Raw genomic sequence first — 19492 nt, 5'->3', positions numbered from 1 at the left:
AATGTTGTCCTCAAGCCATTTTGCCACAACTTTGGAAGTATGCTTGGCTTCATTGTCCATTTGGAAGACCCATTTGCGACCAAGCTTTAACTGATGTCTTGAGATGTTGCTTCAATATATTCACATAATTTTCCGTCATGATGATGCCATCTATTTTGTGAAGTGCACCAGTCCCTGATGCAGTAAAGCACCCCCACAACATGATGCTGCCACCCCTGTGCTTCATGGTTGGGATGGTGTTCTTCGGCTTGCAAGCCTCCCCCTTTTTCCTCCAAACATAAGGACGGTCATTATGGCCAAACAGTTGTATTTTTATTGAATCAGACCAAGGACATTTCTCCAAAAAGTACGATCTTTGTCCCCATGTGCAGTTTCAAACCGTAGTCTGGCTTTTTTATGTTGGTTTTGGAGCAGTGGCTTCTTCCTTGCTGAGCGATATAGGACTCTTTTACTGTGGATATAGATACATTTGTACCTGTTTCCTCCAGCATATTCACAAGGTCCTTTGCTGTTGTTCTGGGATTGATTTGCACTTTTCGCACCAAAATACATTCATCTCTAAGAGAAAGAACGCGTCTCCTTCCTGAGCGGTATGACGGCTGCGTGGTCCCATGATGTTTATCCATGCGTACTATTCTTTGTACAGATGAATGTGGTTCCTTCACACATTTGGAAATTGTTCCCAAGGATGAACCAGACTTGTGGAGGTCTGCAATTTTTATCTGAGGTGTTGGCTGATTTCTTTTGATTTTCCCATGATGTCAAGCAGAGGCACTGAGTTTGAAGGTAGGCCTTGAAATACATCCACAGGTACACCTCCAATTGACTCAAATTATGTAATTTCGCCTATCAAAAGCTTCTAAATCCATAACAAAAATGTCTGTAATTTTCCAAGCTGTTTAAAGGCACAGTTTTTTCCCCCATTTTATTTTCACCTTTCTTTAACCAGGTAAGCTAGTTGAAAATAAGTTCTCATTTACAACTGCGAACTGGCCAAGATAAAGCAAAGCAGTGCGACACAAACAACAACACAGAGTTTCAAATGTAATAAACAAGTGTACAGTCAATAACATGATAGAAGAAAAAAAAAGTCTATATACACTGTGTACAAATGGCTTGAGGAGGTAAGGCAAAAAATAGGCCATAGTAACGAAGTAATTACAATTTAGCAAATTAACGCTGGAGTGAGAGATGAGCAGCTGATGACGTGCAAGTAGAAATACTGGTGTGCAAAAGAGCAGAAAAGTAAATAAAAACAATATGGGGATGAGGTAGGTAGATTGGGTGGGCTATTTACAGATGGGCTATGTACAGCTGCAGAGATCAGTTAGCTGCTCAGATAGCTGATGTTTAAAGTTAGTGAGGGAAATATAAGTCACCAGCTTCAGCGTTTTTGCAATTTGTTCCAGTCATTGGCAGCAGAGAACTGGAAGGAAAAGCGGTCAGCTTAGTGTACGTAAACTTCTGACCCACTGGAATTGTAATACAGTGAATTATAAGTGAAATAATCTGTCTGTAAATAATTGTTGGAAAAATGACTTGTGTCATGCACAAAGTAGATGTCATAACCACCTTGCCAAAACAATGGTTTTACAACAAGACATTTGTGGAGTGGTTGAAAAACAAGTTTTAATGACTCCAACCTAAGCGTATGTAAACTTCCGACTTCAACTGTACGTACGGTCACTGTGGGGACAACGTCATCAATGCACTTTATTGATTAAGCCAGTGACTGATGTGGTGTAGGCCTCAAGGCCATCAGAAGAATCCCGGAACATGTTCCAGTCTGTGCTAGCAAAACAGTCCTGTAGCTTAGCATCTGCATCATCTGACCACTTCCTTATTGAGTGACTCGCTGGTACTTCCTGCTTTAGTTTTTTCTTGTAAACAGGAATCAAGAGGATAGAGTTATGGTCAGATTGGCCAAATGGAGGCCAAGGGAAAGCTTTGTACGTGTCTCTGTGTGTGGAGTAAAGCCTAGAGTCTAGAGGTTTGTATGTGTCTCTGTGTGTGGAGTAAGCCTAGAGTCTAGAGGTTTGTACGTGTCTCTGTGTGTGGAGTAAAGATGGTCTAGAGGTTTGTACTTGTCTCTGTGTGTGGAGTAAAGATGGTCTAGAGGTTTGTACGTGTCTCTGTGTGTGGAGTAAAGATGGTCTAGAGGTTTGTACTTGTCTCTGTGTGTGGAGTAAAGATGGTCTAGAGTTTTGTATGTGTCTCTGTGTGTGGAGTAAAGCCTAGAGTCTAGAGGTTTGTACGTGTCTCTGTGTGTGGAGTAAAGATGGTCTAGAGGTTTTGTACGTGTCTCTGTGTGTGGAGTAAAGCCTAGAGTCTAGAGGTTTGTACGTGTCTCTGTGTGTGGAGTAAAGATGGTCTAGAGGTTTGTATGTGTCTCTGTGTCTGGAGTAAAGATGGTTTGTATGTGTCTCTGTGTGTGGAGTAAAGATGGTCTAGAGTTTTGTATGTGTCTCTGTGTGTGGAGTAAAGATTGTCTAGAGGTGTGTACGTGTCTCTGTCTGTGGAGTACAGTTGGTCTAGAGCTTTGATGTGTCTCTTTGTAAAGATTGTCTAGAGTTTTGTACGTGTCTCTGTACAGATGGTCTAGAGTTTTGTATGTGTCTCTGTGTGTGGAGTAAAGATGGTCTAGAGTTTTGTATGTGTCTCTGTGTGTGGAGTAAAGATGGTCTAGAGTTTTTTTCCCTCTGGTTGCACATTTAGCATGCTGATAGAAATTAAGTTAAACGGATATGAGTTTCCCTGCTGTTGAATGGCAACGCCTCTGGATGAGCATTTTCTTGTTTGCTTATGGCCTTATACAGCTCGTTGAGTGTCGTCTTAGTGCCAGCACCAGAAGCTCTTTTCGTTCATAAGAGACAGTGGCAGAAACATTATGTACAAAGAAAGTTACAAATACCGTGAAAAAATACACACAATAGCACAATTGGTTAGGAGCCCGTAAAACGGCAGCCATCTCCTCCGGCACCATCTCTATCATGCGTGGGAATACTTTGGAAAATTAAAATCACTTGGAGCTGATTTTCCTAGTGTTTTTACAAAGTGGAATGGGAATTACTGCATTCGTCAAAAAACCCATAAACATTAGGGATTTCTTTGGGGATGTCTTGAGAAAGATAAAGTGGACTAGCTGAGCCTTTGGAATTAGAATTCTGTTTTGTGGGCTAAACAATGAACAATGGGCGAATTCTAATGTGAGAAAGCGTGGGTTGACCCTTCACGAAACCCCTCCCCAGAATTCTGGGAATCCAACTGCAGCGCTCCAATGGATAGCAGCAACTGTCCTTGAGTCCAACACCTAGGACTTAGCTAACTAAGTTAGCAATGTTATGAATACATCTCTCATCTGCTGTCGACATCAGGATACGTTTTGAGAGAGGTTTAAAAATCAAGTGGTTATAGCTTTGACTGCATACTGACAGTGAATTCAAAGCCATTCAGTGGCAGGCTAGCTAGCTGTGCTACAAACAGAATTTGACCAGGTTTCCGTGAATCAATTGTAATGACAGTCCACCACAACATACTCAAGAGGTTCCTGTTTAGCAAGGGTTATAGTCTGTGTTTATTTCATTGTGTAATGGAAACACAGCTTGTGATCATTGTGGGGGGATTACCGCGGAGCATGGAAATACCGTCCAACACAAAACTGAGTGAGTAATGTTCTGTCTGAATTTACTTCTGAAGGCAAAAATTTAAAGACAATAATCCTTTCGGTAATATTGTTATATATAAAGCTTAATACATAAGGCTACCAAGCTGATAGAAAACAAACTGACTGAACTTAGCACTGAAGTGAGAGGTGAGAAAACTCTTGAGCCCAACAATGGCAGGAGAGTTTCACAGACCCCCTCCATCTGTGCAGAGAAGATATTCTCCTCAGAATCTCCAAAATTCAACAGCCACAGGGCAACTGTGTTTGGACGTCATAAAAGACCATTCGCCGAAACTGAACAGATATAGCTAACTAACAACCTCCTTTTCCGCGTGGAATATACGGTGGACAGAGACTTGCTCGCTACGTTAGCCAGCTAGCTGGGATTTTCTACAAGGAATCTTCCTCCCAAAAAAAGCTTCTCCCAAGTCGGTATAACACCTACTACCGTTGCCTGCTGCACTGCAGCTTGGAGTACACCTGGCGATCTATTCACAGTCTGTCCTGGCCTGTCTCCCCCTGTCTGGTGCAGGTACCCCCACCACAGTCTACCCTCTCTCCCGAGCTTCCGCTCACCTCCAGCACACATGCACTGTGGGGCGAGTGACTCTGAACTTACAATGGCTAGCCCAAAGTCTTTATATTTTTCTCTTGAGCTTTATGATATTTGCTTCATGACTCCTATGAGCTTTGTTGACTATGAACTTGCTTGTTTATCCAACCATGGGACAGACTATGTTTGTTCCCACACCCAGGACTTTGACTCTCTATTGGTTACACAGACTTTTCGCCTCCCATCCTATTTTAACAACGTCTCACCGGTTTTGTATTCATGTTACCTGATGAAATTGCTGTACAATGTGATCTTGTTGACATCTAATGCACATTTAAATGTCATAAATCAACACTGCAGAGCTCTCCCTGTCCTCTGCCGTGCCCTGATTGTATTACTGCTGATGATATCTGGAAATGTGCATGTACACCCTGGCCCATCTACTGTTCCTAGCCCCAATTCTGACTCGTGCTCTGATATCTGCTTCACTGATTTCTGCTCTCGTAAAAACCCTGCATTTTCTGCACGTTAAAACTAGAAGCTTATGACCTAAAATGGATGAATTGAAAGTGTGTGTTCACAGTATGTTGGTCATTACTGAGATGTGGTTAAGAAATAGTGTTTTGAACCTTCCTGGTGATAACCTTTTTCGGCAAAACAGATCATCCAACGGTGGTGGAATGGCAATCTTTGCCAAGAAATACCTTCAGTGCTCGGTTGTCTCCACCAAGTCTGTCCCCAAACGATTCAATTAGCTGATTTTACACATTAAACTTTCAAATAACTCTTTATTGACTGTTGCTGGGTGTTATTATCGGCCACCATCAGCACCGGCCTGTACCCTAAATGCCATAAGCTCTCTCCTGGCCCCTTACACTAAGTCTGAATTTGTCCTGCTAGGTGACCTGAACTGGGGCATGCTTAATCCGCCTGACCAAGTCCTAAAGCAATGGGACTCCCTAAAGCTTTCTAAGATTATTAAAAATCCCACAAGATATGACTCCAAAACACCCAGAAAAGGCTACTCGCCTTGATGTTTATCCTTACAAATAATCCTGATAGGTATCAGTCTGGTGTTTTCTGTAATGACCTTAGTGTTCACTGTTTTACAGCCTGTGTTCGTAACGGCTGCTCAGTGAAACGACCTGTTCTGAGTTGTCATGGACACTTGCTAAAAAACTTTTAATGAGCAAGACTTCCTTTATGACCTGGCCTCTGTAAATTGGTATAGTACCAGCTTGGTCTGCTCTTTCGAAGACGCTTGGACCTTCTTTTTTTCAGTGGTATTGAGTGGTATTCAGTGGTATTCATTTTCAGTGGTATTGAGTGGTATTCAGAGGTATCCATTTTCAGTGGTATTGAGTGGTATTCAGTGGTATTCATTTTCAGTGGTATTGAGTGGTATTCAGAGGTATCCATTTTCAGTGGTATTGAGTGGTATTCAGTGGTATTCATTTTCAGTGGTATTGAGTGGTATTCAGAGGTATCCATTTTCAGTGGTATTGAGTGGTATTCAGTGGTATTCATTTTCAGTGGTATTGTTAACAAATACGCAACCATAAAGAAAAAGACACAGGTTCAGCCTCTGGTTTGACTGTGATCTTGCAGAGTTACTCCACCTCAAGAATTCCATTTGGCAAATAGCTCTGCAGAAGCATACTAAGTGCACTCAGGCTATCCGGAAGGCCTAAGTTAGTTACTTTAACCTGTTTGGGATAGGGGGCAGTATTTTCACGTTCGGGTGAAAAGCGTGCCCAGAGTAAACTGCCTGCTACTCAGGCCCAGAAGCGAATATATGTATATTATTAGTATATTTGGATGGAAAACACTCTGAAGTTTCTAAAACTGTTTGTATGATGTCTGTGAGTATAACAGAACTCATATGGCAGGCGAAAACCTGAGAAAAATCCAACCAGGAAGTGGAAAATCTGAGGTTTGTAGTTTTTCAACTCATTGCCTTTCCAAGATACAGTGTAAATGGGGTCATATTGTACTCCCTGAGGCTTCCACTAGATGTCAACAGTCTTTAGAACCTTGTTTCAGGCTTCTACTATGAAGGGGGAGCGAATAAGAGCTGTTTGACTAAGGGGTCTGGCAGAAGGCCATGAGCTAAGTCATGCACGCGGCCATGAGAGCGAGTGAGTTCCTTTTCATTTCTAAAGACAAAGGATTTGTCCGGTTGAAACATTGTTGAAGATTTATGATAAAAACATCCTAAAGATTGATTCTATACATCGTTTGACATGTTTCTACGAACTGTAATATAACTTTTTGGACTTTTCGTCTGGACTTTCGTCTGGACTTGCCCGCGGCTTGTGAATTTCGATTGGTGAACTAAACACGCTAACAAAAAGGAGATATTTGGACATAAAGATGAACTTTATCTAACAACACGAACATTTATTGTGGAACTGGGTTTCCTGGGAGAAATAAAATTAATCCCTTACCTTTAATGATCTTCATATGGTTGCACTCAGAAGACATTCATTGTCTCAATAAATTTTCCTTTTGTTCGATAAAGTCTCTTTATGTTCAAAAACCTCAGTTTTGTTCGCGTGTTTTCTTCAGTAATCTACAGGCTCAAATGCAATCAAAACAGGCAGACAAAAAATCCAAAGTGTATCCATAAAGTTCATAGAAACATGTCGAACGATGTTTATATTCAAGCCTCGGGTTATTTTTAGCCTAAATGATCTCTAATATTTCAACCGGACAATAACGTTGTCAATATAAAAGGTAAAAGAGATAGGCACTCTCTCGGGATTGTGCATGAAAAAGCTCTATGACACGTCTGGGTCTACTCATTCAGACTGGTCTTACTCCCTCGTTTATCAGAATACAAGCCTGAAACAATGTCTAAAGACTGTTGACATCTAGTGGAAGGCATAGGAACTGCAATTTGAGTCCTAAGTCAATGCATACTGTAATGGCATTGAATAGAAAACTACAAAACCACAACAAAAAAATTACTTCCTGAATGGATTTTTCTCAGGATTTCGCCTGCCCAATCAGTTCTGTTATACTCACAGACACTATTGTTTTCTATCCAAATCTACCAGTTATATGCATATCATATCTTCTGGGCCCGAGTAGCAGGCCGTTTAATTTGGGCATGCTTTTCATCCAAAATTCAGAATGCTGCCCCCTACCCTAGAGAAGTTAAGGAGAAGTATATCTTTAATTTTGTGCATCACACTTGTATCTTTTATCAATGTTTATGATGAGTATTTCTGTAAATTGATGTGGTTCTCTGCAAATTTGCCGGATGTTTTCGAGGCACAACATTACTGAGCATAACGCGTCAATGTAAACTGAGATTTTTGGATTTAAATATGAACTTTATCGAACAAAACATACATGAATTGTGTAACATGAAGTCCTATGAGTGCCATCTGATAAAGATCATCAAAGGTTAGTGAATCATTTTATTTATATTTCTGCTTTTTGTGACTCCTCTCTTTGGCTGGAAAATGGCTGTGTTTTTCTGTGACTTACCTAACATAATTGTATGGTGTGCTTTCGCTGTAAATCCTTTTTGAAATCCCACATGATGGGTAGATTAACAATAAATTAAGGTTTAATTTGGTGTATTGCACTTGTGAATGTATGAAAGTTCAATATTTCTTTAAAAACATTTTTGAATTTCGATCTCTGCCATTTCAGCGGTTGTTGTCTAGCGGAACCCATAGCCTTTTAAGGAGCAGTTCTCTCTCTGTGGGTCTAACCCCAAGACGTTCTGGAAAACGGTTAAAGACCTGGAGAATAAACACTCCTCCTCACAGCGGCCCATGTCCCTTGATGATGTGGTTGTTACTGACAAGGAGCACACCCTGGGGCGGCAGGGTAGCCTAGTCTTTAGAGCGTTGGACTAGTAACCGGAAGGTTGCAAATTCAAACCCCTGAGCTGACAAGGTACAAATCTGTCGTTCTGCCCCTGAACAAGCAGTTAACCCACTGTTCCTAGGCTGTCATTGAAAATAAGAATTTGTTCTTAACTGACTTGCATGGTTAAATAAAGGTAAAATTAAAATAAAAAAAATGGCTGTACTCTTTAATCACCACTTCATTAAGTTAGGATTCCTAATTGACTGCCATGCTTGATCCCAGGTCCCATGCTCTTCTCAATTTACATCAACAACATAGCTCAAGGAGTAGGAAGCTCTCTCATCCATTTATATGCAGATGATATAGTCTTATACTCAGCTGGCCCCTCCCCGGATGTTGTGTTAAACACTCCACAACAAAGCTTTCTTATTGTCCAACAATCTTTCTCTGCCCTTAACCTTGTTCTGAACACCTCCAAAACAAAGGTCATGTGGTTTGGTAAGAAGAACGCCCCTTCCCAACCGGTGTGATTACTACCTCTGATGGTTTAGAGCTTGAGGTAGTCACCTCATACAAGTACTTGGGAGTATGGCTATATGGTACACTGTCCTTCTCTCAGCACATATCAAAGCTGCAGACTAAAGTTCAATCTAGACTCGGTTTCCTCTATCGTAATCGCTCTTCTTTCAACCCAGCTGCCAAAATAACCCTGATTCAGATGACCATCCTACCCATGCTAGACTACGGAGACGTAATTTATAGATCGGCAGGTAAGGGTGCTCACGAGAGGCTAGATGTTCTTTACCATTCGGCCATCAGATTTGCCATCAATGCTCCTTATAGGACACATCACTGCACTCTATACTCCTCTGTAAACTGGCCATCTCTGTATACCCTTCGCAAGTGCAGCCCTCATCCTCCACATACAACACCCGTTCTGCCAGTCACATTCTGTTAAAGGTCCCCAAAGCACACACATCCCTGAGTCGCTTCTCTTTTCAGAGGCTAGCGACTGGAACAAGCTGCAACAAACACTCAAACTGGACCGTTTTATCTCCATCTCTTCATTCAAAGACTCAATCATGGACACTCTTAGTGACAGTTGTGGCTGCTTCCCGTGATGTATTGTTGTCTCTACCTTCTTGCTTTTTGTGTTCTTGTCTGTCCCCAGTAATGTTTGTATCATGTTTTGTGCTGCGATCATGTTGTGCTACTACCATGTTGTGTTGCTACCATGCTGTTCTGCTACCATGCTGTGCTGCTACCATGTTGTGTTGCTACCATGCTGTGTTTTCATGTGTTGCTGCCATGCTATGTTGTTGTCTTAGGTCTCTCTTTATGTACTGTTGTGGTGTCTCTCTTGTCATGATGTGTGTTTTGTCCTATATTTGTATTTTATTTTACATTTTTAATCCCAGCCCCCATCCCCGCAGGAGGCCTTTTGCCTTTTGGTAGACCTTCATTGTAATAAGAACTTGTTCTTAACTGACTTGCCTAGTTAAATAAAGGTTAAATAATAATTTGCCAGTGGTTGAATGGAGAATTGGGAAGCATTGGGAAATTGTTGTCCAAGATTGCAACAGTAACTAAGTGGGGCGGGGCATAGGGAAGTGTCACTTTGTATTGTGAAGTCACAAATGGATGTTACACGCATTGTCACAATGGGATATTAGCACGAAAATGTTAATTATTTGTGAAATTGGCTCCTTGTGATGCATGTATAGACTATTATGTCACCTGTTATATAGGATAGCTGTCATTTTGTCAGTAAACAAAACATGTAGGTCTGGCCATATGTTTTCCCCTTAGGTTCTATCATTGGAATAGTTCAGTGTTATTTTATTTCCATTTCATTTTAGAATCATTTAGTTAAAAACTTCTTAAGGCTAGGGATCAATATTTTCACGTCCGGATGAAAAGTGTGCCCAAAGTAAACTGCCTGTTACTCAGGCCCAGAAGCTAGGATATGCATATAGTTGGTAGATTTGGATAGAAAACACTTGAACGTTTCTAAAACTGTTAAGATTATGCCTGTGAGTATAACAGAACTTATTTGGCAGACAAAACCACAAGGACAAACAATCCAGGAAAAACATTTTTTGAGGTCACTCTCTTTTCAATGGGTTTTCTATGTGGATCTAGATTTCTAAGGAACTTGCTTGCAGTTCCTATCGCTTCCACTAGATGTCAACAGTCTTTAGAAATTGGTTGATGTTATTCCTTTGAGACATGAAGAAGTCACCATTTCCTATCTGGGTGGAGTGGGAAACTGGGAAACTCTGGGCCAAGTGTACTGTTGTGGTTGGGGCGCGCGACCTGAAAGCTTGCTCCACTTTGTTTTCGTCCGGTATTGAACACAGTTTATTTTTACATTTTATCGATTATTTACATTTAAAAATACCTAAAGTTGGATGAGGAAAATTGTTTGAAATGTTTGGATCAAGTTTACAGGTAATTTATTAGATACTTTGTAGTCATGTTGCTCGAGTTGGAACCGGTGTATTTTCTGAATCAAACGCGCCAAATAAATTGACATTTTGGGGATATAACGACAGATTTTATTGGACAAAAGGACCATTTGTTATGTTTAATGGACATATTGGAGTGCCAACAGAAGAACATCTTCAAAGTTAAGGCATGAATTATATGGTTATTTTGGACTTTTGTGTCGCGCCTGGCGGGTGAATTATGATTTTCATGTGTTTGTTTGATGGGGTGCTGTCCTCAGATAATAGCATGGTTTGCTTTCACCGTAAAGCCTTTTTGAAATCTGACACTGTGGCTGGATTAATAAAAAGTTCATCTTTAAACCGATGTATAACACTTGTATGATTTATGAATTATTATTATGAGTATCTGTTTTTGAATTTGGCGCGTTGCTATTTCACTGGCTGATGTCAAATCAATCTCATTAACGGGATTGGCGTGCAAAGGGATCACTAAGAAGTTAAATTTAATTAAGAACCTATGCCCAAAGCTCTTCATCAAGTTTAATTGTTGCACTTGTGACTCACTGATGAGGTCTTTGACATTAGTGGGCTAAAGGTGGACACTGTTTTACAACAGTGTGCAGTCTGTCAACAACCTTTTAATACACTCGTTTGAGTAGAAGTCAAAGACAAAACAGCAGGTTGTAGAGCACAAATCAATTGTCTGGTTTTGTTTTTCGACTTCTCAAATTGTGCTCGTTAGGAAGTAATTTAAACCCACAGGTGTAGAACTTGCTTTGGACTGTGATGGATATTCAGCTACTGCAGTCTCCACAATTGATGAATCCATTCTCAATGTAAACTGATAGAGCCATCTAGTGATAACCTTCTACCATTGCAGGCTGCCACCCTTTAAGACCATACATTTGTGCTAGAAGGTATACTCTATTCATTAGCTTCAACAGAATCTTCAAATGCAAGTATTATGCCCCAAACTGTACTCACAGCGAAAGGTTACACTCGCTGTACACCGACTTATTCAACCTTAGGAATTCAACTAGTTATGAACGTATTAGAACGTCTAGTCTGTGTGTGTCACTGTTATGGCCGTTAGAAATACAGGAACTATAAAGGAAATATACAGTGCCTTCGGAAAGTATTCAGACCCCTTGACTTTTTCCACATTTTGTTATGTTACAGCCTTATTCTAAAATAGATGACATAAATTTAAATCCTAAGCAATCTACACACAATAACCCATAATGACATCACAATACCCCATAACGAAAAAGCAAAAACAGGTTGTTAGAAATGTTTTAACATCTATAAAAAATAAAAACAAACATTATTTACATAAATATTCAGACCCTTTGCTATGAGACTTGGGTGCATTCGGTTTCCATTGATCATCCTTGAGATATTTCTACAACTTTTTATTTTATTCATTTTTATTTCACCTTTATGTAACCAGGTAGGCTAGTTGAGAACAAGTTCTCATTTACAACTGCGACCTGGCCTAGATAAAGCAAAGCAGTGCGACACAAACAACACAGTGTTACACATGGAATAAACAAGCATACAGTCAATAACACAATAGAAAAAAGAAAGTCTTTGATTGGAGAAAAAAATTAAACTTGATTGGAGTCCACCTGGAGTCCAAATTCAGTTGATTGGACATGATTTGGAGACGGCACACACTTGTCTATATAAGGTCCCACAGTTGACAGTGCATGTCAGAGCAAAAACCAAGCCATGAGGTCGAAGGAATTGTCCGTGGAGTGCTGAGACAGGATTCTGTAGAGGCGCAGATTCGGAAAAGGGTACCAAAAAATGTCTGCAGTATTGAAGGTCCCCAAGAAATAAAACTCTTCCTAGAGCTCGCTGCCCGGCCAAAATGAGCAATGGGGGGAGAAGGGCCTTGGTCAGGGCGGTGACTCATCTCTAGAGTTCCTCTGTGGAGATGGGAGAACCTTTCAGAAGGACAAACATCTGTTCAGCACTCCACCAATCAGGCCTTTATGGTGGAGTGTCCAGACGGAAGTCACTCCTCAATAAAAGGCACATGACAGCCTACTTGGAGTTTGCCAAAAGGCACCTAAAGACTCTCAGACCATGAGAAACAAGATTCTCTGGTCTGATGAAACTAAAATTGAACTCTTTGGCCTGAAGTGTCACGTCTGGAGGAAACCTGGCCCCATCCCTATGGTGAAGCATGGTGGTGGCGGCATCATGCTGTGGGGATGTTCTTCAGTGGCAGGGACTGGGAGACTAGTCAGGATCAAGGGAAATATGAACGGAGCAAAGTACAGAGAGATCCTCAGAGTGCTCAGGACCTCAGTCTGATGCGATGGTTTACCTTCCAACAGGACAATGACCCTAAGCACACAGCAAAGACAACGCAGGAGTGGCTTCGGGACAAGTCCCTGAATGTCCTAGAGTGGCCAGAGCCCGGATTTGAATCCAATCAAGCATCTCTGGAGAGACCGGAAAATAGCTGTGCAGCAACGCTCCCCATCCAACCTGACAGAGCTTGAGAGGATCTGCAGAGAAGAATGGGAGACACTGCCCAAATATAGGTGTGCTAAGCTTGTAGCATAATACCCAAGAAGACTTGAGGCTTAAATCGCTGCCAAAGGTGCTTCAACAAAGTACAGAGTAAAGGGTCTGAATACTTATGTAAATGTGATATTTCTATTTTTTTATTTTATAAATTTGCAAACATTTCTGAAAACCAGTTTTTGCTTCGTGATTATGGGGTATTGTATGTAGCTTGATTGGGGGAGGCACAATTGAATCAATTTTAGATTAAGGTTGTAATGTAACAAAATGTGTAAAAAGTCAAGGGGTCTGAATACTTTCCGAATACACTGTAGTTTTCATCAGATTTGATGTGCAGCTACGCATTGTGTTGTATGCACCCTGTTTTCGATCTTTATTTGATTTGATTTGAAGAACACAACTTTCTATTGACAACATGCCTTTATTTGGGGGGGTCTATTATATCGTTAAGTACAGACAGCAAGTTTAGGTGTGATGTTCAAGTGTGATCGTGTTTCCGTTTCGTGCTACTTTGAATTTTAACCTTTATTTATCTAAGTCAGTAAAAACTTCGTAGGGCTGCAATCCCATTAGCGGGATCGATATGACAACAGCCAGTGAAAGTGAAAGACGAAATGTCAAAAAGTTCCATTACTGTCCGTAGAAACGTGTCGAACGATGTATGGAATCAATCTTTAGGATGTTTTTAACATAAAACTTAAATAATTTTCCAACCGGAGAATTCCTGTATCTGTAGAAAAGCAATGGAACGAGAGCTAACTCTCTTGTGACCGCCTCAGAGCCTGTGGCACTCTGCCAGACACCTGGCTCAAACAGCCCTTATGAGCCCCCACCTCACAGTAGAATCCTCAAACAAGTTTCTAAAGAACGTTGACTTCTAGTGGAAGCCTTATGAAGTGCAACATAACCAATATCCCACTGTGTATTCAATAGGGGCTGAGTTGAAAATCGACCAACCTCAGATTTCCCACTTCCTTTTTGGATTTCTTCTCAGGTTTTTGCCTGCCATAAGAGTTCTGTTATACTCACAGGCATCATTCAAACAGTTTTAGAAACTTTATAGTGTTTTCTATCCAATACTAATAATAATATGCATATATTAGCAACTGGCACTGAGGAGTAGGCCGTTTACTATGGGCACCTCTGGGCACCTTTCATCCATGCTACTCAATACTGCCTCTGCAGCCATAAGAAGTTTTTAAGAAAAAATTATTATTTTACAATGACGGCCTACCAAGAGACAAAAGGCTTCCTGCGGGGATGGTGGCTGGGATTAAAAATACAAAATAAAATATATAAATATAGGACAAAACACACATCATGACAAGAGAGACAACACAACACTACATAAAGAGCGACCTAAGACAACAACATAGCAAGGCAGCAACACATGACAACACAGCATGGTAGCAACACAACATGACAACAACATGGTAGCAACACAACATGGTAGCAGCACAAAACATGGTACAAACATTATAGGGCACAGACAACAAACAGCACAAAGGGCAAGAAGGTAGAGACAACAATACATCACGCAAAGCAACCTCAATTGTCTCTTTTTATTGGAGTTGACTATTTAGTATATGGCGTAACCTTGAGCAGAGTAAACCCTCACATGAGATCCTACTGAAATTGCATATTGCCTAAATTAAATTCTAAGACTTTGAACAATGTTTGGAGTTATTGATTCTATAGTGACATCCATGCCAATGGACGTATAAGGCTTGAATAATAGTTGTTGTTTTTTAATTCCGAGGTCTAAAATATTTGAATAGTGGTAGACTCCTATTCCAACCATAGCTAGGCACAGTGGTTTGTGTATTCCCCAACGAAAAAAACGATCCCAATAGCCGCTTGAACAAATATTGTTTTAGATTTTTTTTTAAATGTGTATATGTGAATGTGATGCATTCAATTGTTTTTAACACGAAGATTAAAAATATGTTGATTCCTGTATTGCTATACCATGGAATTATTTTGTACCATTGTGACTTTTCTCATTATAATTGCATAACTAGTTTGATATAAATATTTTAAGAATAACTAATGATGTCGACATGCAACATTTTTAAAATGGTCTATTAGCTGCTTCCCATGTAAGTGTTCATGTTTTTTCCCCCATTTTCAGACAATAACCTTCTTTTTTTCTGTTCTGATTTTTTGTTTGTTTGTTCAGTTCAGGATGTATTTTTACTCGAGCAAATGAATAGGCTGTTTCCGTAGTTGATTGCAGTTCAGATAGGTTCAGCCGTGAGAAAGTCTTGGCGAAGTTGGCAACGAAAACGTTGTAGCCTAAGTTAACCTGTATATATCCGGTTTAATAAAAGCTGTCATTGATGAATAAAATAGGCTTTTGATACATTTGTTGACAATACAAAACCATTGTTATGAAGTCACTTATGAAGTCACTTTATGATTTTATATATGCCTAAGCATAGGCCTATTTAATATTCAATTGTCTTGCAGTTTTTACGTTATATAGTTTTGGAAACCTGAGTATTATATAATTCACATTTTCCTTATTCCTCCATTATTCTTTCGAAAAAACAAAACCACAATAGCATGTCACGTGAAAGCAACCGACCAACCACATTTAGTTGTCCGTGTTCTGTCATTAGTCAGGCGAAACATATATAATGGCTTATTTGTCTTCATCCTTGGTTTGGTTTCACGCGCTGAAATGCAGTACCTTCTGGATCTGAGAGGACTATGTGAGGTTTTCCACGGAGAGAAATGGCGGTGGCTGTTCTTCAAAACTGAAATGAAGGTCTTGGGAGATAACATCTCCTCTGTTAATCGTAGTTTGTATTAATCTGCTCATGGCTCTCACCCAAGCAGGTCTGCTTCAGGAGTAAGGGTATACACAATTTAAGTCAAACCGAACTCTCTTGGCCCAGAATCTCTTCGACCATATGCAACTCTGTCTACAGCAACTGCAAATCCATCACTCACTTTTGGCTGTCATTTCGGGAGTACTTACTTTGGATGCAAATTCCCTGACAGTAATATATTACAATAGGGTGTAATGAAATCAACGTCCCTGGTGTCTCCATCCTCTGTCTGGATACTCCACAGATAAACCAATGCATTTCTTCCTTGTTTTTTTTTGTGTGTGTTATTAAACAAAGTTCCTACACTGCAGTAAAAATGCAGTCCAGATTGAAAGATGTTGGTGATGTTTTCCCAAGGCTACCCAAGAATCGCTGGATATCATGATGTATCTATTGTAACCAGGGCTGGTCCCGGAGATCCGAGGCACGGGCGTGATTTACATATCGAGGACTATCATCAATGGATCTGGGCTCATAGTTGGTGCAGTCCACTCTATTATACCAGAGAATAGACCAAGGGCTCGCAATTCTGTAAGTCATCTCTCACAGGTCTTATAGCTTCTTTGACCTATTTTGAACTATTATTTCACCCACTTACAATGGCTTTAGTACTTTAATTTTTAAAAGTAGTTAGCCTACCCGAGGGTTCCAGAAGAATGAATGAACACAGTCTTTTAGCCTGAAAACACTCAAGACCACACTACTAACTGCCATTTACGTTTGTGGTACTATCATGTCAAAATGATTTTCCTCTTCTCGAAACATCTACGTTATTCTCGTTCCATACTTGTGTAGAGGAAAACATTATGAACCAGTCAGATGTCAGCACTTGATACAGACGTTGGAGAAATAACGGGTGCCCTTCACGAAACTACAGCTCAAGGAACTACGAGAGTTTATTACCAAAGAGAAAAAACTACGGATCGCTTCTTCCACCAACCTTTCTGAGAGACAAGTCAACAATATGGTTTCAAAATCGTCGAGTACATTATCATTAATGTCTCAGCTATTAGTTATTTTGGTAAATATTCATATTAATGTGTTGTAATACCTGCTAATTGATCGGTTGAGTCACTGTCTATTGTTTATATTAAATCATATATGTGTATGTTTAAATTGTATATACATCTCTGAGATGTTTTTGTTAGTGTTGAAATTTTAGGCCTTGGGCCACATTTGAAGTATATTGTAATAATATCATATCACCTAGATTTAGACGATGGGCATTACATTTAGGGTAGATTTACCCAGAAAAAGACAACAAATCATTCTCAATCTCCATTAAAAGTGCCTTTTATTCCAGGGCTAGGCTTCTGTGTCCGGGAAACCGCCCCTTAAAGTCTATTGACACATGTATTGTATTTTTATGGATGGGCATGTGTCTGCCCAAATTATGCTAATTTGTTTTCATAATGTAACATTTAGCCAAAGCAAAGAGGGAATTTGGTATGATTGGGTGAATAAAATACAATTGTTCACACAATCAAAATTTCGCATATTTCTAAGACGTATCAAGTTAGTTCTTAAACATTCATTGTGTATCTTAGACTATGGTCTAACAACACACACTTTTTGCGATGTGGCTGTGAAGGCATGTAGAAGGTCTACGCTAAGACTTGTAGCCTACTTGCACTTAGGTCCACGTTTTTAGTTTTGCGATCAATCAATCTAATCGATCAATCTAAAAATGTTCATAGTCTTTTTTTATAAAAAAAATGTTATATACATTTTTTCTTTGTGACCTTATAATACATTTACAGACTATGATCTCATCACAGGAATGAATAATAAAATGGCAACTATTCATGGACTATTTTCGCCATCTACTGGATTCAGCACGCAATTGCTCCACAAGAGGGCACTTTCTTTTCGAAAAACACAATTGAAATACATTTATATTGCCAATAAAGTTATCAGAGATGATGGAAAATCGTTATATTTTTTATTAAGAAAAATCATAATCGGTTTGGTGACGTTTTATATGAAAATGTAAAAACCTGCTATGTCAGCGAAAAATATACTGTAAAGACCCTGGGTTTATAAGTGCGGATATCGACTCTGCCACTCGAGCATGCTTTTGGGGCATAGTCGATAGCGCGCTGGACTTCGGGTCAGAAGGTTAAGGCTTCGAGATGTGCCTATTTCATTACAACACCCACCCAGGCACAGAAAACAACACGAGTTCAAACACACACCTGGGTTTAAATCGTCAGGGTGTTGGCAATTATCTTACTAGTGATCAACCCACATCAAAAGTTGTATGCATGATATTTTCTAGAAAGGAGACCAGAGGCAATTTATTTGTTCTAACAAGCGAACAGTCGACTGTAGAAAGAAACCACACTGAACATGTAGCCAGTCTACTTCGACCTGTTTTTGATTAATCTAAACTCTCTGGACTTTGACGTTGAACTATACCGATATACCGTTGAACTATACCGATATACCGTTGAACTATACCAATATTACACGCTTCAGTAAGCAAAACGTTGGCTTTTGTAATATTTTGTAATATCCATATAACATATTTTGGAGCATCGTTTCCTGTGTATCAATGGCTCAAATAATGTCGTTTTAATCTATTCTTAAATTTACTAGACTCGTAAAAGATGGGAGGCTAGGCTGTCGCCTTTCTTTCCGGAGACGGAGGGTTTACAATTGGCATTTTCTCGCGTCCGAGGATCCAGTCTAGATTTGCTGGGGAAACTTAAGGAGAACGTAAAATGACTAATCGAGATATGTCAAGGGGTCAGCATGAAAAAAGTGTTGAGAGTAGGCTATTCTAATATCGATATTATAGAAATCCAGAACCTAGCAATTTATGTTGTGAAATAGATTTAAATATATATATATTTATGTAGTCTAATCCAGTTGCAAATATATGTATAACTAGGTTTGCTAAAGAAACGTATCAAAAGAGGACATTTCTTTACTATATATGTCAAGAGATAGTACTATTTAAAAGTGTGAAGGAAAAAATACGTTGATGTATATTTGAATAACAAATTAACCATAGCCATAGGCCTGAACGGGATTGGTATTTTTCAAATGGCACAACATTTAGGATGAACAGCAGTAGGCGTATAATATCTATTTTCTTCCCATATGGTTATTCATTAGTTATCATATTGTGGTCTTACTGAGAGAAGCAATTCATTTGAAGTTATGCAAGGCTACCGTGTTGTTTGTTTGACCATTGCAGGCTTATTTTTCTATATACTTAATCCAATAATGCATTAATTTCTAAATGGCTTATAAAACAGTGACAGTAGTGGGGAATCACAATTTCTCTAATAAGAAAACTATGTTCAGTCGTTTGAGGTATATGTAGGGCTATGTCCATGAGCTGTGAATAGAGGAAGAATTCCATTTTAGGATTTATGTCAGTAGGATTAGCTAGTATTATTGCGTTGAAATTGTATGAACAGTAATCAAGCATAACATTAACGGGGCGGCAGGTAGCCCAGTGGTAAAAGTGTTGGACTAGTAACTGAAAGGTTGTAAAAATCGAATCCCCGAACTGACAAGGTAAATATCTTTCGTTCTGCCTCTGTGGCAACCATACCCAGTGGTATTACGTTTTAGGAATAGTCTTCGTAGCAAACCATCATCGATCTTAATGTTGGTT

The sequence above is a fragment of the Oncorhynchus tshawytscha genome, linkage group LG26 (assembly GCF_018296145.1).
Source record: "Oncorhynchus tshawytscha isolate Ot180627B linkage group LG26, Otsh_v2.0, whole genome shotgun sequence".
Taxonomy (NCBI): Eukaryota; Metazoa; Chordata; class Actinopteri; order Salmoniformes; family Salmonidae; genus Oncorhynchus; species Oncorhynchus tshawytscha.
The sequence above is the reverse complement of the archived record's forward strand: the minus strand, read 5'-3'. Positions refer to the sequence as shown.